Source organism: Lissotriton vulgaris, chromosome 1_1, assembly GCF_964263255.1.
Source record: "Lissotriton vulgaris chromosome 1_1, aLisVul1.2, whole genome shotgun sequence".
Lineage (NCBI taxonomy): Eukaryota > Metazoa > Chordata > Amphibia > Caudata > Salamandridae > Lissotriton > Lissotriton vulgaris.
The window spans coordinates 1167791863-1167816390 of NC_141685.1; positions in this window are offsets into that span (position 1 = coordinate 1167791863).

Sequence of the window (24528 nt, forward strand, 5' to 3'; positions counted from 1 at the left end):
CAAGCTTCCGAGGACCGGTTTCTGGCATTCCAGCCATCTTCAGCCCGGCTTGCTTGAATCCAGTGGTGTGGAGAGCATGGGACTCACGTCTGAGCATACCCATGCCACTCGGGATGACAAATGCAAAAAACACAGTTGATGGACAGAATGCAGAACAATGTCGTACATTTACCGCAGTACAGAGATCTGGTCCTAAATCCATTGGTTTTTTGCACTCCACACCACCCCAGTTCAGACATGGCCATATGCAAATCAGTCTGACCCTGTGCCTCATGGGAAAAGTCCAGCCCGAACTGCCAAGCCAAAGCCTTCCCTGGACCGGAAACAAGCTTCTGAGGACTGGTTTCTGGCATTCCAGCCGTCTTCAGCCCGGCTTGCTTGAATCCAGTGGTGTGGAGAGCATGGGACTCACGTCTGAGCATACCCATCCCACTCGGGGTGACAAATGCAAAAACAACAGTTGATGGACAGAATGCAGAACAATGTCATGCATTCACCGCAGTACAGAGATCTGGGCCTAAATCCATTGTTTTTTTGCACTCCACACCACCCCAGTTCAGACATGGCCTCATGGAAATCAGTCGGACTCTGTGCCTCATGGGAACAGTCCAGCCTGAACTGCCAAGCCATGCTTTCCCTGGACCAAAAACAAGCTTCCGAGGACCGGTTTCTGGCATTTAAGCTGTCTTCAGCCCGGCTTGCTTGAATCCAGTGGTGTGGAGAACATGGGACTCACGTCTGAGCATACCCATCCCACTGGGGTGACAAATGCAAAAACCACCGTTGATGGACAGAATGCAGAACAATGTTGTACATTTACCGCAGTACAGAGATCTGGTCCTAAATCCATTGGTTTTTTGCACTCCACACCACCCCAGTTCAGACATGGCCATATGCAAATCAGTCTGACCCTGTGCCTCATGGGAAAAGTCCAGCCCGAACTGCCAAGCCAAAGTCTTCCCTGGACCGGAAACAAGCTTCCGAGGACTGGTTTCTGGCATTCCAGCCGTCTTCAGCCCGGCTTGCTTGAATCTAGTGGTGTGGAGAGCATGGGACTCACATCTGAGCATACCCATCCCACTCGGGGTGACAAATGCAAAAACCACAGTTGATGGACAGAATGCAGAACAATGTCATGCATTCACCCCAGTACAGAGATCTGGGCCTAAATCCATTGTTTTTTTGCACTCCACGCCACCCCAGTTCAGACATGGCCTCATGCAATTCAGTCTGACTCTGTGCCTCATGGGAACAGTCCAGCCTGAACTGCCAAGCCATGCTTTCCCTGGACAGAAAACAAGCTTCCGAGGACTGGTTTCTGGCATTCTAGCCGTCTTCAGCCCGGCTTGCTTGAATCCAGTGGTGTGGAGAGCATGGGACTCACGTCTGAGCATACCCATCCCACTCGGGGTGACAAATGCAAAAACCACAGTTGATGGACAGAATGCAGAACAATGTCATGCATTCACCCCAGTACAGAGATCTGGGCCTAAATCCATAGGTTTTTTGCACTCCACACCACCCCAGTTCAGACATGGCCATATGCAAATCAGTCTGACCCTGTGCCTCATGGGAAAAGTCCAGCCCGAACTGCCAAGCCAAAGCCTTCCCTGGACCGGAAACAAAATTCCGAGGACTGGTTTCTGGCATTCCAGCCGTCTTCAGCCCGGCTTGCTTGAATCCAGTGGTGTGGAGAGCATGGGACTCACGTCTGAGCATACACATCCCACTCGGGGTGACAAATGCAAAAACCACAGTTGATGGACAGAATGCAGAACTATGTCATACATTCACCCCAGTACACAGATCTGGGCCTAAATCCATCGTTTTTTGCACTCCACACCACCCCAGTTCAGACATGGCCATATGCAAATCAGTCTGACCCTGTGTCTTATGGGAACAGTCCAGCTCGAACTGCCAAGCCATGCCTTCCCTGGACCGGAAACAAGCTTCCGAGGACCGGTTTCTGGCATTCCAGCCTTCTTCAGCCCGGCTTGCTTGAATCCAGTGGTGTGGAGAGCATGGGACTCACTTCTGAGCATACCCATCCCACTCGGGTGACAAATGCAAAAACCACCGTTGATGGACAGAATGCAGAACAATGTCGTACATTCACCGCAGTACAGCGATCTGGTCCTAAATCCATTGGTTTTTTGCACTCCCCACCACCCCAGTTCAGACATGGCCATATGCAAATCAGTCTGACCCTGTGCCTCATGGGAACAGTCCAGCCGGAACTGCCAAGCCAAAGCCTTCCCTGGACCGGAAACAAGCTTCCGAGGACTGGTTTCTGGCATTCCAGCCGTCTTCAGCCCGGCTTGCTTGAATCCAGTGGTGTGGAGAGCATGGGACTCACGTCTGAGCATACCCATCCCACTCGGGGTAACAAATGCAAAAACCACAGTTGATGGACAGAATGCAGAACAATGTCATACATTCACCCCAGTACAGAGATCTGGGCCTAAATCCATCATTTTTTTGCACTCCACACCACCCCAGTTCAGACATGGCCATATGCAAATCAGTCTGACCCTGTGCCTCATGGGAACAGTCCAGCCCGAACTGCCAAGCCATGCCATCCCTGGACAGGAAACAAGCTTCCGAGAACCGGTTTCTGGCATTCCAGCCATCTTCAGCCCGGCTTGCTTGAATCCAGTGGTGTGGAGAGCATGGGACTCACGTCTGAGCATACCCATCCCACTCGGGGTGACAAATGCAAAAACCACCGTTGATGGACACAATGCAGAACAATGTCATACATTCACCCCAGTACAGAGATCTGGGCCTAAATCCATCGTTTTTTTGCACTCCACACCACCCCAATTCAGACATGGCCATATGCAAATCAGTCTGACCCTGTGCCTCATGGGAACAGTCCAGCCCGAACTGCCAAGCCATGCCTTCCCAGGACCGGAAACAAGCTTCCGAGGACCGGTTTCTGGCATTCCAGCCGTCTTCAGCCCGGCTTGCTTGAATGCAGTGGTGTGGAGAGCATGGGACTCAAGTCTGAGCATACACATCCCGCTCGGGGTGACAAATGCATAAACCACCGTTGATGGACAGAATGCAGAACAATGTCATACATTCACCCCAGTACAGAGATCTGGGCCTAAATCCATCGTTTTTTTGCACTCCATACCACCCCAATTCAGACATGGCCATATGCAAATCAGTCTGACCCTGTGCCTCATGGGAAAAGTCCAGCCCGAACTGCCAAGCCATGCCTTCCCAGGACCGGAAACAAGCTTCCGAAGACCGATTTCTGGCATTCCAGCCGTCTTCAGCCCGGCTTGCTCGAATGCAGTGGTGTGGAGAGCATGGGACTCAAGTCTGAGCATACCCATCCCACTCGGGGTGACAAATGCAAAAACCACAGTTGATGGACAGAATGCAGAACAATGTCATGCATTCACCCCAGTACAGAGATCTGGGCCTAAATCCATTGTTTTTTTGCACTCCACACCACCCCAGTTCAGACATGGCCTCATGCAAATCAGTCTGACTCTGTGCCTCATGGGAACAGTCCAGCCTGAACTGCCAAGCCACGCTTTCCCTGGACCGAAAACAAGATTCCGAGGACCGGTTTCTGGCATTCAAGCCGTCTTCAGCCCGGCTTGCTTGAATCCAGTGGTGTGGAGAACATGGGACTCACGTCTGAGCATACCCATCCCACTCGGGTGACAAATGCAAAAACCACCGTTGATGGACAGAATGCAGAACAATGTCGTACATTTACCGCAGTACAGAGATCTGGTCCTAAATCTATTGGTTTTTTGCACTCCACACCACCCCAGTTCAGAAATGGTCATATGCAAATCAGTCTGACCCTGTGCCTCATGGGAAAAGTCCAGCCCGAACTGCCAAGCCAAAGCCTTCCCTGGACGGGAAACAAGCTTCCGAGGACTGGTTTCTGGCATTCCAGTCATCTTCAGCCCGGCTTGCTTGAATCCAGTGGTGTGGAGAGCATGGGACTCACGTCTGAGCATACCCATCCCACTCGGGGTGACAAATGCAAAAACCACAGTTGATGGACAGAATGCAGAACTATGTCATACATTCACCCCAGTACACAGATCTGGGCCTAAATCCATTGGTTTTTTGCACTCCACACCACCCCAGTTCAGACATGGCCATATGCAAATCAGTCTGACCCTGTGCCTCATGGGAAAAGTCCAGCCCGAACTGCCAAGCCAAAGCCTTCCCTGGACCGGAAACAAAATTCCGAGGACTGGTTTCTGGCATTCCAGCCGTCTTCAGCCCGGCTTGCTTGAATCCAGTTGTGTGGAGAGCATGGGACTCACGTCTGAGCATACCCATCCCACTCGGGCTGACAAATGCAAAAACCACAGTTGATGGACAGAATGCAGAACTATGTCATACATTCACCCCAGTACACAGATCTGGGCCTAAATCCATCGTTTTTTTGCACTCCACACCACCCCAGTTCAGACATGGCCATATGCAAATCAGTCTGACCCTGTGTCTCATGGGAACAGTCCAGCTCGAACTGCCAAGCCATGCCTTCCCTGGACCGGAAACAAGCTTCCGAGGACCAATTTCTGGCATTCCAGCCTTCTTCAGCCCGGCTTGCTTGAATCCAGTGGTGTGGAGAGCATGGGACTCACTTCTGAGCATACCCATCCCACTCGGGTGACAAATGCAAAAACCACCGTTGATGGACAGAATGCAGAACAATGTCGTACATTCACCGCAGTACAGAGATCTGGTCCTAAATCCATTGGTTTTTTGCACTCCCCACCACCCCAGTTCAGACATGGCCATATGCAAATCAGTCTGACCCTGTGCCTCATGTTATGTTATGTTATGTTAGTTACATTTTAATGCGCAACAGCTGCTCCAGCGAAGGAGCGTCCTGGCGCAGGGAAAGGTAAACACAACACAACACTAGGTCCGGTAACAAAAGCAAACAGTAAAACTAGAGACAATTAAAACAGGAAGGTTTTCAGGGCCCTACGAAAAGACATTAAGTCATTCGAAAGGCGGATTTCCAAGGGGAGCGCATTCCAGAGGGTTGCGGCTTTCACGCGGAAGGAGCGACCCCCCATCCGACTTAGTCTGAAGCGGGGGACGACCACCAAGGACTGTCCAAGGGAACGTAGTGAGCGGGTAGGAACATAGGGAGAGATCAGGGTATTCAGTATTCCGGGTGCCAACTCTCTCAGAATTTTAAAAACCAGGCAGAGAGCCTTAAATTGGATACGCTTGCATATCGGGAGCCAGTCCAGCCGGAACTGCCGGAACTGCCAAGCCAAAACCTTCCCTGGACCGGAAACAAGCTTCTGAGGACTGGTTTCTGGCATTCCAGCCGTCTTCAGCCCGGCTTGCTTGAATCCAGTGGTGTGGAGAGCATGGGACTCACGTCTGAGCATACCCATCCCACTCGGGGTAACAAATGCAAAAACCACAGTTGATGGACAGAATGCAGAACAATATCATACATTCACCCCAGTACAGAGATCTGGGCCTAAATCCATCGTTTTTTTGCACTCCACACCACCCCAGTTCAGACATGGCCATATGCAAATCAGTCTGACCCTGTGCCTCATGGGAACAGTCCAGCCCGAACTGCCAAGCCATGCCATCCCTGGACCAGAAACAAGCTTCCGAGGACCGGTTTCTGGCATTCCAGCCGTCTTCAGCCCGGCTTGCTTGAATCCAGTGGTGTGGAGAGCATGGGACTCATGTCTGAGCATACCCATCCCACTTGGGGTGACAAATGCAAAAACCACTGTTGATGGACAGAATGCAGAACAATGTCATACATTCACCCCAGTACAGAGATCTGGGCCTAAATCCATCATTTTTTTGCACTCCACACCACCCCAATTCAGACATGGCCATATGCAAATCAGTCTGACCCTGTGCCTCATGGGAACAGTCCAGCCCGAACTGCCAAGCCATGCCTTCCCAGGACCGGAAACAAACTTCCGAGGACCGGTTTCTGGCATTCCAGCCGTCTTCAGCCCGGCTTGCTTGAATGCAGTGGTGTGGAGAGCATGGGACTCAAGTCTGAGCATACACATCCCACTCGGGGTGACAAATGCAAAAACCACCGTTGATGGACAGAATGCAGAACAATGTCATACATTCACCCCAGTACAGAGATCTGGGCCTAAATCCATCGTTTTTTTGCACTCCACACCACCCCAATTCAGACATGGCCATATGCAAATCAGTCTGACCCTGTGCCTCATGGGAAAAGTTCAGCCCGAACTGCCAAGCCATGCGTTCCCAGGACCGGAAACAAGCTTCCGAAGACCGATTTCTGGCATTCCAGCCGTCTTCAGCCCGGCTTGCTTGAATGCAGTGGTGTGGAGAGCATGGGACTCAAGTCTGAGCATACCCATCCCACTCGGGGTGACAAATGCAAAAACCACAGTTGATGGACAGAATGCAGAACAATGTCATGCATTCACCCCAGTACAGAGATCTGGGCCTAAATCCATTGCTTTTTTGCACTCCACACCACCCCAGTTCAGACTTGGCCTCATGCAAATCAGTCTGACTCTGTGCCTCATGGGAACAGTCCAGCCTGAACTGCCAAGCCACGCTTTCCCTGGACCGAAAACAAGCTTCTGAGGAGCGGTTTCTGGCATTCAAGCCGTCTTCAGCCCGGCTTGCTTGAATCCAGTGGTGTGGAGAACATGGGACTCACGTCTGAGCATACCCATCCCACTCGGGTGACAAATGCTAAAACCACCGTTGATGGACAGAATGCAGAAAAATGTCGTACATTTACCGCAGTACAGAGATCTGGTCCTAAATCTATTGGTTTTTTGCACTCCACACCACCCCAGTTCAGAAATGGTCATATGCAAATCAGTCTGACTCTGTGCCTCATGGGAAAAGTCCAGCCCGAACTGCCAAGCCAAAGCCTTCCCTGGACCGGAAACAAGCTTCCGAGGACTGGTTTCTGGCATTCCAGTCGTCTTCAGCCCGGCTTGCTTGAATCCAGTGGTGTGGAGAGCATGGGACTCACGTCTGAGCATACCCATCCCACTCGGGGTGACAAATGCAAAAACCACAGTTGATGGACAGAATGCAGAACTATGTCATACATTCACCCCAGTACACAGATCTGGGCCTAAATCCATTGTTTTTTTGCACTCCACACCACCCCAGTTCAGACATGGCCATATGCAAATCAGTCTGACCCTGTGTCTCTTGGGAACAGTCCAGCTCGAACTGCCAAGCCATGCCTTCCCTGGACCGGAAACAAGCTTTCAAGGACCGGTTTCTAACATTTCAGCCTTCTTCAGCCCGGCTTGCTTCAATCCAGTGGTGTGGAGAGCATGGGACTTACTTCTGAGCATACCCATCCGACTCGGGTGACAAATGCAAAAACCACCGTTGATGGACAGAATGCAGAACAATGTCGTACATTCACCGCAGTACAGAGATCTGGTCCTAAATCCAGTGGTTTTTTGCACTCCACACCACCCCAGTTCAGACATGGCCTCATGGAAATCAGTCTGACTCTGTGCCTCATGGGAACAGTCCAGCCTGAACTGCCAAGCCATGCTTTCCCTGGACCGAAAACAAGCTTCCGAGGACCGGTTTCTGGCATTCAAGCCGTCTTCAGCCCAGCTTGCTTGAATCCAGTGGTGTGGAGAACATGGGACTCACGTCTGAGCATACCCATCCCACTCAGGTGACAAATGCAGAAACCACCGTTGATGGACAGAATGCAGAACAATGTCGTACATTTACCGCAGTACAGAGATCTGGTCCTAAATCCATTGGTTTTTTGCACTCCACACCACCCCAGTTCAGACATGGCCATATGCAAATCAGTCTGACCCTGTGCCTCATGGGAAAAGTCCAGCCCGAACTGCCAAGCCAAAGCCTTCCCTGGACCGGAAACAAGCTTCCGAGGACTGGTTTCTGGCATTCCAGCCGTCTTCAGCCCGGCTTGCTTGAATCCAGTGGTGTGGAGTTGATGGACAGAATGCAGAACAATGTCATGCATTCACCCCAGTACAGAGATCTGGGCCTAAATCCATTGTTTTTTTGCACTCCACACCACCCCAGTTCAGACATGGCCTCATGCAAATCAGTCTGACTCTGTGCCTCATGGGAACAGTCCAGCCTGAACTGCCAAGCCATGCTTTCCCTGGACAGAAAACAAGCTTCCGAGGACTGGTTTCTGGCATTCCAGCCGTCTTCAGCCCGGCTTGCTTGAATCCAGTGGTGTGGGAACAGTCAAGCTCGAACTGCCAAGCCATGCCTTCCCTGGACCGGAAACAAGCTTCCGAGGACCGGTTTCTGGCATTCCAGCCGTCTTCAGCCCATCTTGCTTGAATCCAGTGGTGTGGAGAGCATGGGACTCACGTCTGAGCATACCCATCCCACTCAGGTGACAAATGCAGAAACCACCGTTGATGGACAGAATTCAGAACAATGTCGTACATTCACCGCAGTACAGAGATCTGGTCCTAAATCCATTGTTTTTTTGCACTCCACACCACCCCAGTTCAGACATGGGTATGTGCAAATCAGTCTGACCCTGTGCCTCATGGGAACAGTCCAGCCCAAACGTCCAAGCCAAAGCCTTCCCTGGACCGGAAACAAGCTTCCGAGGACTGGTTTCTGGCATTCCAGCCGTCTTCAGCCAGGCTTGCTTGAATCCAGTGGTGTGGAGAGCATGGGACTTACTTCTGAGCATACCCATCCGACTCGGGTGACAAATGCAAAAACCACCGTTGATGGACAGAATGCAGAACAATGTCGTACATTCACCGCAGTACAGAGATCTGGTCCTAAATCCAGTGGTTTTTTGCACTCCACACCACCCCAGTTCAGACATGGCCTCATGGAAATCAGTCTGACTCTGTGCCTCATGGGAACAGTCCAGCCTGAACTGCCAAGCCATGCTTTCCCTGGACCGAAAACAAGCTTCCGAGGACCGGTTTCTGGCATTCAAGCCGTCTTCAGCCCAGCTTGCTTGAATCCAGTGGTGTGGAGAACATGGGACTCACGTCTGAGCATACCCATCCCACTCAGGTGACAAATGCAGAAACCACCGTTGATGGACAGAATGCAGAACAATGTCGTACATTTACCGCAGTACAGAGATCTGGTCCTAAATCCATTGGTTTTTTGCACTCCACACCACCCCAGTTCAGACATGGCCATATGCAAATCAGTCTGACCCTGTGCCTCATGGGAAAAGTCCAGCCCGAACTGCCAAGCCAAAGCCTTCCCTGGACCGGAAACAAGCTTCCGAGGACTGGTTTCTGGCATTCCAGCCGTCTTCAGCCCGGCTTGCTTGAATCCAGTGGTGTGGAGTTGATGGACAGAATGCAGAACAATGTCATGCATTCACCCCAGTACAGAGATCTGGGCCTAAATCCATTGTTTTTTTGCACTCCACACCACCCCAGTTCAGACATGGCCTCATGCAAATCAGTCTGACTCTGTGCCTCATGGGAACAGTCCAGCCTGAACTGCCAAGCCATGCTTTCCCTGGACAGAAAACAAGCTTCCGAGGACTGGTTTCTGGCATTCCAGCCGTCTTCAGCCCGGCTTGCTTGAATCCAGTGGTGTGCGAACAGTCCAGCTCGAACTGCCAAGCCATGCCTTCCCTGGACCGGAAACAAGCTTCCGAGGACCGGTTTCTGGCATTCCAGCCGTCTTCAGCCCATCTTGCTTGAATCCAGTGGTGTGGAGAGCATGGGACTCACGTCTGAGCATACCCATCCCACTCAGGTGACAAATGCAGAAACCACCGTTGATGGACAGAATTCAGAACAATGTCGTACATTCACCGCAGTACAGAGATCTGGTCCTAAATCCATTGTTTTTTTGCACTCCACACCACCCCAGTTCAGACATGGCCATATGCAAATCAGTCTGACCCTGTGTCTCATGGGAACAGTCCAGCCCGAACTGCCAAGCCATGCCTTCCTTGGACCGGAAACAAGCTTCCGGGACCTGTTTCTGGCATTCCAGCCGTCTTCAGCCCAGCTTGCTTGAATCCAGTGGTGTGGAGAGCATGGGACTCACGTCTGAGCATACCCATCCCACTCGGGGTGACAAATGCAAAAACCACAGTTGATGGACAGAATGCAGAACTATGTCATACATTCACCCCAGTACACAGATCTGGGCCTAAATCCATCGTTTTTTTGCACTCCACACCACCCCAGTTCGGACATGGCCATATGCAAATCAGTCTGACCCTGTGTCTCATGGGAACAGTCCAGCTCGAACTGCCAAGCCATGCCTTCCCTGGACCGGAAATAAGCTTCCGAGGACCGGTTTCTGGCATTCCAGCCTTCTTCAGCCCGGCTTGCATGAATCCAGTGGTGTGGAGAGCATGGAACTCACTTCTGAGCATACCCATCCCACTCGGTGACAAATGCAAAAACCACCGTTGATGGACAGAATGCAGAACAATGTCGTACATTCACCGCAGTACAGAGATCTGGTCCTAAATCCATTGGTTTTTTGCACTCCACACCACCCCAGTTCAGACATAGCCATATGCAAATCAGTTTGACCCTGTGCCTCATGGGAACAGTCCAGCCGGAACTGTCAAGCCAAAGCCTTCCCTGGACCGGAAACAAGCTTCCAAGGACTGGTTTCTGGCATTCCAGCCGCCTTCAGCCCGGCTTGCTTGAATCCAGTGGTGTGGGAACAGTCCAGCTCGAACTGCCAAGCCATGCCTTCCCTGGACCGGAAACAAGCTTCCGAGGACCGGTTTCTGGCATTCCAGCCGTCTTCAGCCCATCTTGCTTGAATCCAGTGGTGTGGAGAGCATGGGACTCACGTCTGAGCATACCCATCCCACTCGGGGTGACAAATGCAAAAACCACCGTTGATGAACAGAATGCAGAACAATGTCATACATACACCCCAGTACAGAGATCTGGGCCTAAATCCATCGTTTTTTTGCACTCCACACCACCCCATTTCAGACATGGCCATATGCAAATCAGTCTGACCCTGTGTCTCATGGGAACAGTCCAGCCCGAACTGCCAAGCCATGCCTTCCTTGGACCGGAAACAAGCTTCCGGGACCGGTTTCTGGCATTCCAGCCGTCTTCAGCCAAGCTTGCTTGAATCCAGTGGTGTGGAGAGCATGGGACTCAAGTCTGAGCATACCCATCCCACTCGGGGTGACAAATGCAAAAACCACAGTTGATGGACAGAATGCAGAACAATGTCATGCATTCACCCCAGTACAGAGATCTGGGCCTAAATCCATTGCTTTTTTGCACTCCACACCACCCCAGTTCAGACTTGGCCTCATGCAAATCAGTCTGACTCTGTGCCTCATGGGAACAGTCCAGCCTGAACTGCCAAGCCACGCTTTCCCTGGACCGAAAACAAGCTTCCGAGGACCGGTTTCTGGCATTCAAGCCGTCTTCAGCCCGGCTTGCTTGAATCCAGTGGTGTGGAGAACATGGGACTCACGTCTGAGCATACCCATCCCACTCGGGTGACAAATGCTAAAACCACCGTTGATGGACAGAATGCAGAACAATGTCGTACATTTACCGCAGTACAGAGATCTGGTCCTAAATCTATTGGTTTTTTGCACTCCACACCACCCCAGTTCAGAAATGGTCATATGCAAATCAGTCTGACTCTGTGCCTCATGGGAAAAGTCCAGCCCGAACTGCCAAGCCAAAGCCTTATCTGGACCGGAAACAAGCTTCCGAGGACTGGTTTCTGGCATTCCAGTCGTCTTCAGCCCGGCTTGCTTGAATCCAGTGGTGTGGAGAGCATGGGACTCACGTCTGAGCATACCCATCCCACTCGGGGTGACAAATGCAAAAACCACAGTTGATGGACAGAATGCAGAACTATGTCATACATTCACCCCAGTACACAGATCTGGGCCTAAATCCATTGTTTTTTTGCACTCCACACCACCCCAGTTCAGACATGGCCATATGCAAATCAGTCTGACCCTGTGTCTCTTGGGAACAGTCCAGCTCGAACTGCCAAGCCATGCCTTCCCTGGACCGGAAACAAGCTTTCAAGGACCGGTTTCTAACATTTCAGCCTTCTTCAGCCCGGCTTGCTTCAATCCAGTGGTGTGGAGAGCATGGGACTTACTTCTGAGCATACCCATCCGACTCGGGTGACAAATGCAAAAACCACCGTTGATGGACAGAATGCAGAACAATGTCGTACATTCACCGCAGTACAGAGATCTGGTCCTAAATCCAGTGGTTTTTTGCACTCCACACCACCCCAGTTCAGACATGGCCTCATGGAAATCAGTCTGACTCTGTGCCTCATGGGAACAGTCCAGCCTGAACTGCCAAGCCATGCTTTCCCTGGACCGAAAACAAGCTTCCGAGGACCGGTTTCTGGCATTCAAGCCGTCTTCAGCCCAGCTTGCTTGAATCCAGTGGTGTGGAGAACATGGGACTCACGTCTGAGCATACCCATCCCACTCAGGTGACAAATGCAGAAACCACCGTTGATGGACAGAATGCAGAACAATGTCGTACATTTACCGCAGTACAGAGATCTGGTCCTAAATCCATTGGTTTTTTGCACTCCACACCACCCCAGTTCAGACATGGCCATATGCAAATCAGTCTGACCCTGTGCCTCATGGGAAAAGTCCAGCCCGAACTGCCAAGCCAAAGCCTTCCCTGGACCGGAAACAAGCTTCCGAGGACTGGTTTCTGGCATTCCAGCCGTCTTCAGCCCGGCTTGCTTGAATCCAGTGGTGTGGAGTTGATGGACAGAATGCAGAACAATGTCATGCATTCACCCCAGTACAGAGATCTGGGCCTAAATCCATTGTTTTTTTGCACTCCACACCACCCCAGTTCAGACATGGCCTCATGCAAATCAGTCTGACTCTGTGCCTCATGGGAACAGTCCAGCCTGAACTGCCAAGCCATGCTTTCCCTGGACAGAAAACAAGCTTCCGAGGACTGGTTTCTGGCATTCCAGCCGTCTTCAGCCCGGCTTGCTTGAATCCAGTGGTGTGGGAACAGTCAAGCTCGAACTGCCAAGCCATGCCTTCCCTGGACCGGAAACAAGCTTCCGAGGACCGGTTTCTGGCATTCCAGCCGTCTTCAGCCCATCTTGCTTGAATCCAGTGGTGTGGAGAGCATGGGACTCACGTCTGAGCATACCCATCCCACTCAGGTGACAAATGCAGAAACCACCGTTGATGGACAGAATTCAGAACAATGTCGTACATTCACCGCAGTACAGAGATCTGGTCCTAAATCCATTGTTTTTTTGCACTCCACACCACCCCAGTTCAGACATGGGTATGTGCAAATCAGTCTGACCCTGTGCCTCATGGGAACAGTCCAGCCCAAACTGCCAAGCCAAAGCCTTCCCTGGACCGGAAACAAGCTTCCGAGGACTGGTTTCTGGCATTCCAGCCGTCTTCAGCCAGGCTTGCTTGAATCCAGTGGTGTGGAGAGCATGGGACTTACTTCTGAGCATACCCATCCGACTCGGGTGACAAATGCAAAAACCACCGTTGATGGACAGAATGCAGAACAATGTCGTACATTCACCGCAGTACAGAGATCTGGTCCTAAATCCAGTGGTTTTTTGCACTCCACACCACCCCAGTTCAGACATGGCCTCATGGAAATCAGTCTGACTCTGTGCCTCATGGGAACAGTCCAGCCTGAACTGCCAAGCCATGCTTTCCCTGGACCGAAAACAAGCTTCCGAGGACCGGTTTCTGGCATTCAAGCCGTCTTCAGCCCAGCTTGCTTGAATCCAGTGGTGTGGAGAACATGGGACTCACGTCTGAGCATACCCATCCCACTCAGGTGACAAATGCAGAAACCACCGTTGATGGACAGAATGCAGAACAATGTCGTACATTTACCGCAGTACAGAGATCTGGTCCTAAATCCATTGGTTTTTTGCACTCCACACCACCCCAGTTCAGACATGGCCATATGCAAATCAGTCTGACCCTGTGCCTCATGGGAAAAGTCCAGCCCGAACTGCCAAGCCAAAGCCTTCCCTGGACCGGAAACAAGCTTCCGAGGACTGGTTTCTGGCATTCCAGCCGTCTTCAGCCCGGCTTGCTTGAATCCAGTGGTGTGGAGTTGATGGACAGAATGCAGAACAATGTCATGCATTCACCCCAGTACAGAGATCTGGGCCTAAATCCATTGTTTTTTTGCACTCCACACCACCCCAGTTCAGACATGGCCTCATGCAAATCAGTCTGACTCTGTGCCTCATGGGAACAGTCCAGCCTGAACTGCCAAGCCATGCTTTCCCTGGACAGAAAACAAGCTTCCGAGGACTGGTTTCTGGCATTCCAGCCGTCTTCAGCCCGGCTTGCTTGAATCCAGTGGTGTGGGAACAGTCCAGCTCGAACTGCCAAGCCATGCCTTCCCTGGACCGGAAACAAGCTTCCGAGGACCGGTTTCTGGCATTCCAGCCGTCTTCAGCCCATCTTGCTTGAATCCAGTGGTGTGGAGAGCATGGGACTCACGTCTGAGCATACCCATCCCACTCAGGTGACAAATGCAGAAACCACCGTTGATGGACAGAATTCAGAACAATGTCGTACATTCACCGCAGTACAGAGATCTGGTCCTAAATCCATTGTTTTTTTGCACTCCACACCACCCCAGTTCCGACATGGCCATATGCAAATCAGTCTGACCCTGTGTCTCATGGGAACAGTCCAGCCCGAACTGCCAAGCCATGCCTTCCTTGGACCGGAAACAAGCTTCCGGGACCTGTTTCTGGCATTCCAGCCGTCTTCAGCCCAGCTTGCTTGAATCCAGTGGTGTGGAGAGCATGGGACTCACGTCTGAGCATACCCATCCCACTCGGGGTGACAAATGCAAAAACCACAGTTGATGGACAGAATGCAGAACTATGTCATACATTCACCCCAGTACACAGATCTGGGCCTAAATCCATCGTTTTTTTGCACTCCACACCACCCCAGTTCGGACATGGCCATATGCAAATCAGTCTGACCCTGTGTCTCATGGGAACAGTCCAGCTCGAACTGCCAAGCCATGCCTTCCCTGGACCGGAAATAAGCTTCCGAGGACCGGTTTCTGGCATTCCAGCCTTCTTCAGCCCGGCTTGCATGAATCCAGTGGTGTGGAGAGCATGGGACTCACTTCTGAGCATACCCATCCCACTCGGTGACAAATGCAAAAACCACCGTTGATGGACAGAATGCAGAACAATGTCGTACATTCACCGCAGTACAGAGATCTGGTCCTAAATCCATTGGTTTTTTGCACTCCACACCACCCCAGTTCAGACATAGCCATATGCAAATCAGTTTGACCCTGTGCCTCATGGGAACAGTCCAGCCGGAACTGTCAAGCCAAAGCCTTCCCTGGACCGGAAACAAGCTTCCGAGGACTGGTTTCTGGCATTCCAGCCGCCTTCAGCCCGGCTTGCTTGAATCCAGTGTTGTGGGAACAGTCCAGCTCGAACTGCCAAGCCATGCCTTCCCTGGACCGGAAACAAGCTTCCGAGGACCGGTTTCTGGCATTCCAGCCGTCTTCAGCCCATCTTGCTTGAATCCAGTGGTGTGGAGAGCATGGGACTCACTTCTGAGCATACCCATCCCACTCGGGTGCAAATGCAAAAACCACCGTTGATGGACAGAATGCAGAACAATGTCGTACATTCACCGCAGTACAGAGATCTGGTCCTAAATCCATTGTTTTTTTGCACTCCACACCACCCCAGTTCAGACATGGGTATGTGCAAATCAGTCTGACCCTGTGCCTCATGGGAACAGTCCAGCCCAAACTGCCAAGCCAAAGCCTTCCCTGGACCGGAAACAAGCTTCCGAGGACTGGTTTCTGGCATTCCAGCCGTCTTCAGCCAGGCTTGCTTGAATCCAGTGGTGTGGAGAGCATGCGACTCACGTCTGAGCATACCCATCCCACTCGGGGTGACAAATGCAAAAACCACCGTTGATGAACAGAATGCAGAACAATGTCATACATACACCCCAGTACAGAGATCTGGGCCTAAATCCATCGTTTTTTTGCACTCCACACCACCCCATTTCAGACATGGCCATATGCAAATCAGTCTGACCCTGTGTCTCATGGGAACAGTCCAGCCCGAACTGCCAAGCCATGCCTTCCTTGGACCGGAAACAAGCTTCCGGGACCGGTTTCTGGCATTCCAGCCGTCTTCAGCCAAGCTTGCTTGAATCCAGTGGTGTGGAGAGCATGGGACTCACGTCTGAGCATACCCATCCCACTCGGGGTGACAAATGCAAAAACCACAGTTGATAAACAGAATGCAGAACTATGTCATACATTCACCCCAGTACACAGATCTGGTCCTAAATCCATTGGTTTTTTGCACTCCACACCACCCCAGTTCGGACATGGCCATATGCAAATCAGTCTGACCCTGTGTCTCATGGGAACAGTCCAGCTCGAACTGCCAAGCCAAAGCCTTCCCTGGACCGGAAACAAGCTTCCGAGGACTGGTTTCTGGCATTCCAGCCGTCTTCAGCCCGTCTTGCTTGAATCCAGTGGTGTGGAGAGCAGGGGACTCACGTCTGAGCATACGCATTCCACTCGGGGTAACAAATGCAAAAACCACAGTTGATGGACAGAATGCAGAACAATGTCATACATTCACCCCAGTACAGAGATCTGGGCCTAAATCCATCGTTTTTTTTCACTCCACACCACCCCAGTTCAGACATGGCCATATGCAAATCAGTCTGACCCTGTGCCTCATGGGAACAGTCCAGCCCGAACTGCCAAGCCATGCCATCCCTGGACCGGAAACAAGCTTCCGAGGACCGGTTTCTGGCATTCCAGCCGTCTTCAGCCCGGCTTGCTTGAATCCAGTGGTGTGAAGAGCATGGGACTCACGTCTGAGCATTCCCATCCCACTCGGGGTGACAAACGCAAAAACCACCGTTGATGGACAGAATGCAGAACAAAGTCATACATTCACCCCAATACAGAGATCTGGGCCTAAATCCATCGTTTTTTTGCACTCCACACCACCCCAATTCAGACATGGCCATATGCAAATCAGTCTGACCCTGTGCCTCATGGGAACAGTCCAGCCCGAACTGCCAAGCCATGCCTTCCTTGGACCGGAAACAAGCTTCCGGGACCGGTTTCTGGCATTCCAGCCGTCTTCAGCCCGGCTTGCTTGAATCCAGTGGTGTGGAGAGCATGGGACTCACGTCTGAGCATACCCATCCCACTCGGGGTGACAAATGCAAACACCACAGTTGATGGACAGAATGCAGAACAATGTCATGCATTCACCCCAGTACAGAGATCTGGGCCTAAATCCATTGTTTTTTTGCACTACACACAGCCCCAGTTCAGACATGGCCTCATGCAAATCAGTCTGACTCTGTGCCTCATGGGAACAGTCCAACCCAAACTGCCAAGCCATGCTTTCCCTGGACCGGAAACAAGCTTCCGAGGACCGGTTTCTGGCATTCCAGCCGTCTTCAGCCCTGCTTGCTTGAATCCAGTGGTGTGGAGAGCATTGGACTCACGTCTGAGCATACCCATCCCACTCGGTGTGACAAATGCAAAAGCCACAGTTGATGGACAGAATGCAGAACTATGTCATACATTCACCCCAGTACACAGATCTTGGTTTAAATCCATCGTTATTTTGCACTCCACACCACCCCAGTTCAGACATGGCCATATGCAAATCAGTCTGACCCTGTGCCTCATGGGAACAGTCCAGCCCAAACTGCCAAGCCAAAGCCTTCCCTGGACCGGAAACAAGCTTCCGAGGACTGCTTTCTGGCATTCCAGCCGTCTTCAGCCAGGCTTGCTTGAATCCAGTGGTGTGGAGAGCAAGCGACTCACGTCTGAGCATACCCATCCCACTCGGGGTGACAAATGCAAAAACCAATGTTGATGAACAGAATGCAGAACAATGTCATACATACACCCCAGTACAGAGATCTGGGCCTAAATCCATCGTTTTTTTGCACTCCACACCACCCCAGTTCAGACATGGCCATATGCAAATCAGTCTGACCCTGTGTCTCATGGGAACAGTCCAGCCCGAACTGCCAAGCCATGCCTTCCTTGGACCGGAAACAAGCTTCCGGGACCGGTTTCTGGCATTCCAGCCGTCTTCAGCCCAGCTTGCTTGAATCCAGTGGTGTGGAGAGCATGGGACACACGTCTGAGCATACCCATCCCACTCGGGGTGACAAAATGCAAAAACCACAGTTGATGGACAGAATGCAGAACAATGTCATACATTCACCCCAGTACAGAGATCTGGGCCTAAATCCATCGTTTTTTGCACTCCACACCACCCCAGTTCAGACATGGCCATATGCAAATCAGTCTGACCCTGTGCCTCATGGGAACAGTCCAGCTCGAACTGCCAAGCCATGCCTTCCCTGGACCGGAAACAAGCTTCCGAGGACCGGTTTTTGGCATTCCAGCCATCTTCAGCTCGGCTTGCTTGAATCCAGTGGTGTGAAGAGCATGGGACTCACGTCTGAGCATACCAATCCCACTCGGGGTGACAGATGCAAAAACCACAGTTCATGGACAATATGCAGAACAATGTCATACATTCACCCCAGTACAGAGATCTGGGCCTAAATCTATCATTTTTTTGCACTCCACACCACCCCAGTTCAGACATGGTCATATGCAAATAAGTCTGACCCTGTGCCTCATGGAAACAGTCCAGCCCGAACTGCCAAGCCATGCTTTCCCTGGACCGAAAACAAGCTTCCGAGGACCGGTTTCTGGCATTCAAGCCGTCTTCAGCCTGGCTTGCTTGAATCCAGTGGTGTGGAGAACATGGGACTCACGTCTGAGCATACCCATCCCACTCGGGTGACAAATGCAAAAACCACCGTTGATGGACAGAATGCAGAACAATGTCGTACATTTACCGCAGTACAGAGATCTGGTCCTAAATCCATTGGTTTTTTGCACTCCACACCACCCCAGTTCAGACATGGTCATATGCAAATCAGTCTGACCCTGTGCCTCATGGGAAAAGTCCAGCCGGAACTGCCAAGCCAAAGCCTTCCCTGGACCTGAAACAAGCTTCCGAGGACTGGTTACTGGCATTCCAGCCGTCTTCAGCCCGGCTTGCTTGAATCCAGTGGTGTGGAGAGCATGGGACTCACGTCTGAGCATACCCATCCCACTCGGGGTGACAAATGCAAAAACCACAGTTGATGGACAGAATGCAGAACTATGTCATACATTCACCCCAGTACACAGATCTGGGCATAAATCCATCGTTTTTTTGCACTCCACACCACCCCAGTTCAGACATGGCCATATGCAAATCAGTCTGACCCTGTGCCTCATGGGAAAAGTCCAGCCGGAACTGCCAAGCCAAAGCCTTACCTAGACCGGAAACAAGCTTCCGAGGACTGGTTTCTGGCATTCCAGCCGTCTTCAGCCCGGCTTGCTTGAATCCAGTGGTGTGGAGAGCATGGGACTCACGTCTGAGCATACGCATTCCACTCGGGGTAACAAATGCAAAAGCAACAGTTGATGGACAGAATGCAGAACAATGTCATACATTCACCCCAGTACAGAGATCTGGGCCTAAATCCATCGTTTTTTTCACTCCACACCACCCCAGTTCAGACATGGCCATATGCAAATCAGTCTGACCCTGTGCCTCATGGGAACAGTCCAGCCCGAACTGCCAAGCCATGCCATCCCTGGACCGGAAACAAGCTTCCGAGGACCGGTTTCTCGCATTCCAGCCGTCTTCAGCCCGGCTTGCTTGAATCCAGTGGTGTGGAGAGCATGGGACTCACGTCTGAGCATATCCATCCTACTCGGGGTGACAAACGCAAAAACCACCGTTGATGGACAGAATGGAAAACAATGTCATACATTCACCCCAATACAAAGATCTGGGCCTAAATCCATCTTTTTTTTGCACTCCACACCACCCCAATTCAGACATGGCCATATGCAAATCAGTCTGACCCTGTGCCTCATGGGAACAGTCCAGCCCGAACTGCCAAGCCATGCCTTCCCAGCACCGGAAACAAGCTTCCGAGGACCGGTTTCTGGCATTCCAGCCGTCTTCAGCCCGGCTTGCTTGAATGCAGTGGTGTGGAGAGCATGGGACTCAAGTCTGAGCATTCCCATCCCACTCGGGGTGACAATGCAAAAACCACAGTTGATGGACAGAATGCAGAACAATGTCATACATTCACCCCAGTACAGAGATCTGGGCCTAAATCCATCGTTTTTTTGCACTCCACACCACCCCAGTTCAGACATGGCCATATGCAAATCAGTCTGACACTGTGTCTCATGGGAACAGTCCAGCCCGAACTGCCAAGCCATGCCTTCCTTGGACCGGAAACAAGCTTCCGGGACCGGTTTCTGGCATTCCAGCCGTCTTCAGCCCGGCTTGCTTGAATCCAGTGGTGTGGAGAGCATGGGACTCACGTCTGAGCATACCCATCCCACTCGGGGTGACAAATGCAAACACCACAGTTGATGGACAGAATGCAGAACAATGTCATGCATTCACCCCAGTACAGAGATCTGGGCCTAAATCCATTGTTTTTTGCACTCCACACAGCCCCAGTTCAGACATGGCCTCATGCAAATCAGTCTGACTCTGTGCCTCATGGGAACAGTCCAGCCCAAACTGCCAAGCCATGCTTTCCCTGGACCGGAAACAAGCTTCCGAGGACCGGTTTCTGGCATTCCAGCCGTCTTCAGCCCTGCTTGCTTGAATCCAGTGGTGTGGAGAGCATTGGACTCATGTCTGAGCATACCCATCCCACTCGGTGTGACAAATGCAAAAACCACAGTTGATGGACAGAATTCAGAACTATGTCATACATTCACCCCAGTACACAGATCTTGGTTTAAATCCATCGTTATTTTGCACTCCACACCACCCCAGTTCAGACATGGGTATGTGCAAATCAGTCTGACCCTGTGCCTCATGGGAACAGTCCAGCCCAAACTGCCAAGCCAAAGCCTTCCCTGGACCGGAAACAAGCTTCCTAGGACTGGTTTCTGGCATTCCAGCCGTCTTCAGCCAGGCTTGCTTGAATCCAGTTTTGTGGAGAGCAAGCGACTCACGTCTGAGCATACCCATCCCACTCGGGGTGACAAATGCAAAAACCACCGTTGATGAACAGAATGCAGAACAATGTCATACATACACCCCAGGACAGAGATCTGGGCCTAAATCCATCGTTTTTTTCCACTCCACACCACCCCAGTTCAGACATGGCCATATGCAAATCAGTCTGGCCCTGTGTCTCATGGGAACAGTCCAGCCCGAACTGCCAAGCCATGCCTTCCTTGGACCGGAAACAAGCTTCCGGGACCGGTTTCTGGCATTCCAGCCGTCTTCAACCCAGCTTGCTTGAATCCAGTGGTGTGGAGAGCATGGGACACACGTCTGAGCATACCCATCCCACTCGGGGTGACAAAATGCAAAAACCACAGTTGATGGACAGAATGCAGAACAATGTCATACATTCACCCCAGTACAGAGATCTGGGCCTAAATCCATGGTTTTTTGCACTCCACACCACCCCAGTTCAGACATGGCCATATGCAAATCAGTCTGACCCTGTGCCTCATGGGAACAGTCCAGCTCGAACTGCCAAGCCATGCCTTCCCTGGACCGGAAACAAGCTTCCGAGGACCGGTTTCTGGCATTCCAGCCATCTTCAGCTCGGCTTGCTTGAATCCAGTGGTGTGAAGAGCATGGGACTCACGTCTGAGCACACCCATCCCACTCGGGATGACAGATGCAAAAACCACAGTTCATGGACAATATGCAGAACAATGTCATACATTCGCCCCAGTACAGAGATCTGGGCCTAAATCTATCATTTTTTTGCACTCCACACCACCCCAGTTCAGACATGGTCATATGCAAATAAGTCTGACCCTGTGCCTCATGGAAACAGTCCAGCCCGAACTGCCAAGCCATGCCTTCCCTGGACCGGAAACAAGCTTCCGAGGACCGGTTTCTGGCATTCCAGCCGTCTTCAGCCCGGCTTGCTTGAATGCAGTGGTGTGGAGAGCATGGGACTCAAGTCTGAGCATACCCATCCCACTCGGGGTGACAAATGCAAAAACCACAGATGATGGACAGAATGCAGAACAATGTCATGCATTCACCCCAGTACAGAGATCTGGGCCTAAATCCATTGTTTTTTTGCACTCCACACCACCCCAGTTCAGACATGGCCTCATGCAAATCAGTCTGACTCTGTGCCTCATGGGAACAGTCCAGCCTGAACTGCCAAGCCATGCTTTCCCTGGACCGAAAACAAGCTTCCGAGGACCGGTTTCTGGCATTCAAGCCGTCTTCAGCCTGGCTTGCTTGAATCCAGTGGTGTGGAGAACATGGGACTCACGTCTGAGCATACCCATCCCACTCGGGTGACAAATGCAAAAACCACCGTTGATGGACAGAATGCAGAACAATGTCGTACATTTACCGCAGTACAGAGATCTGGTCCTAAATCCATTGGTTTTTTGCACTCCACACCACCCCAGTTCAGACATGGTCATATGCAAATCAGTCTGACCCTGTGCCTCATGGGAAAAGTCCAGCCGGAACTGCCAAGCCAAAGCCTTCCCTGGACCTGAAACAAGCTTCCGAGGACTGGTTTCTGGCATTCCAGCCGTCTTCAGCCCGGCTTGCTTGAATCCAGTGGTGTGGAGAGCATGGGACTCACGTCTGAGCATACCCATCCCACTCGGGGTGACAAATGCAAAAACCACAGTTGATGGACAGAATGCAGAACTATGTCATACATTCACCCCAGTACACAGATCTGGGCCTAAATCCATCGTTTTTTTGCACTCCACACCACCCCAGTTCAGACATGGCCATATGCAAATCAGTCTGACCCTGTGTCTGTTGGGAACAGTCCAGCTCGAACTGCCAAGCCATGCCTTCCCTGGACCGGAAACAAGCTTCCGAGGACCGGTTTCTGGCATTCCAGCCTTCTTCAGCCCGGCTTGCTTCAATCCAGTGGTGTGGAGAGCATGGGACTCACTTCTGAGCATACCCATCCCACTCGGGTGACAAATGCAAAAACCACCGTTGATGGACAGAATGCAGAACAATGTCGTACATTCACCGCAGTACAGAGATCTGGTCCTAAATCCATTGTTTTTTTGCACTCCACACCACCCCAGTTCAGACATAGCCATATGCAAATCAGTCTGACCCTGTGCCTCATGGGAACAGTCCAGCCGGAACTGCCAAGCCAAAGCCTTCCCTGGACCGGAAACAAGCTTCCGAGGACTGGTTTCTGGCATTCCAGCCGTCTTCAGCCAGGCTTGCTTGAATCCAGTGGTGTGGAGAGCATGGGACTCACGTCTGAGCATACGCATTCCACTCGGGGTAACAAATGCAAAAACCACAGTTGATGGACAGAATGCAGAACAATGTCATACATTCACCCCAGTACAGAGATATGGGCCTAAATCCATCGTTTTTTTTCACTCCACACCACCCCAGTTCAGACATGGCCATATGCAAATCAGTCTGACCCTGTGCCTCATGGGAAAAGTCCAGCCCGAACTGCCAAGCCAAAGCCTTCCCTGGACCGGAAACAAGCTTCCGAGGACTGGTTTCTGGCATTCCAGCCGTCTTCAGCCCGGCTTCCTTGAATCCAGTGGTGTGGAGAGCATGGCACTCACGTCTGAGCATACCCATCCCACTCGGGGTGACAAATGCAAAAACCACAGTTGATGGACAGAATGCAGAACTATGTCATACATTCACCCCAGTACACAGATCTGGGCCTAAATCCATCGTTTTTTTGCACTCCACACCACCCCAGTTCAGACATGGCCATATGCAAATCAGTCTGACCCTGTGTCTCATGGGAACAGTCCAGCTCGAACTGCCAAGCCATGCCTTCCCTGGACCGGAAACAAGCTTCTGAGGACCGGTTTCTGGCATTCCAGCCTTCTTCAGCCCGGCTTGCTTGAATCCAATGGTGTGGAGAGCATGGGACTCACTTCTGAGCATACCCATCCCACTCGGGTGACAAATGCAAAAACCACTGTTGATGGACAGAATGCAGAACAATGTCGTACATTCACCGCAGTACAGAGATATGGTCCTAAATCCATTGGTTTTTTGCACTCCACACCACCCCAGTTCAGACATAGCCATATGCAAATCAGTCTGACCCTGTGCCTCATGGGAACAGTCCAGCCGGAACTGCCAAGCCAAAGCCTTCCCTGGACCGGAAACAAGCTTCCGAGGACTGGTTTCTGGCATTCCAGCCGTCTTCAGCCCGGCTTGCTTGAATCCAGTGGTGTGGAGAGCATGGGACTCACGTCTGAGCATACGCATTCCACTCGGGGTAACAAATGCAAAAACCACAGTTGATGGACAGAATGCAGAACAATGTCATACATTCACCCCAGTACAGAGATCTGGGCCTAAATCCATCGTTTTTTTTCACTCCACACCACCCCAGTTCAGACATGGCCATATGCAAATCAGTCTGACCCTATGCCTCATGGGAACAGTCCAGCCCGAACTGCCAAGCCATGCCATCCCTGG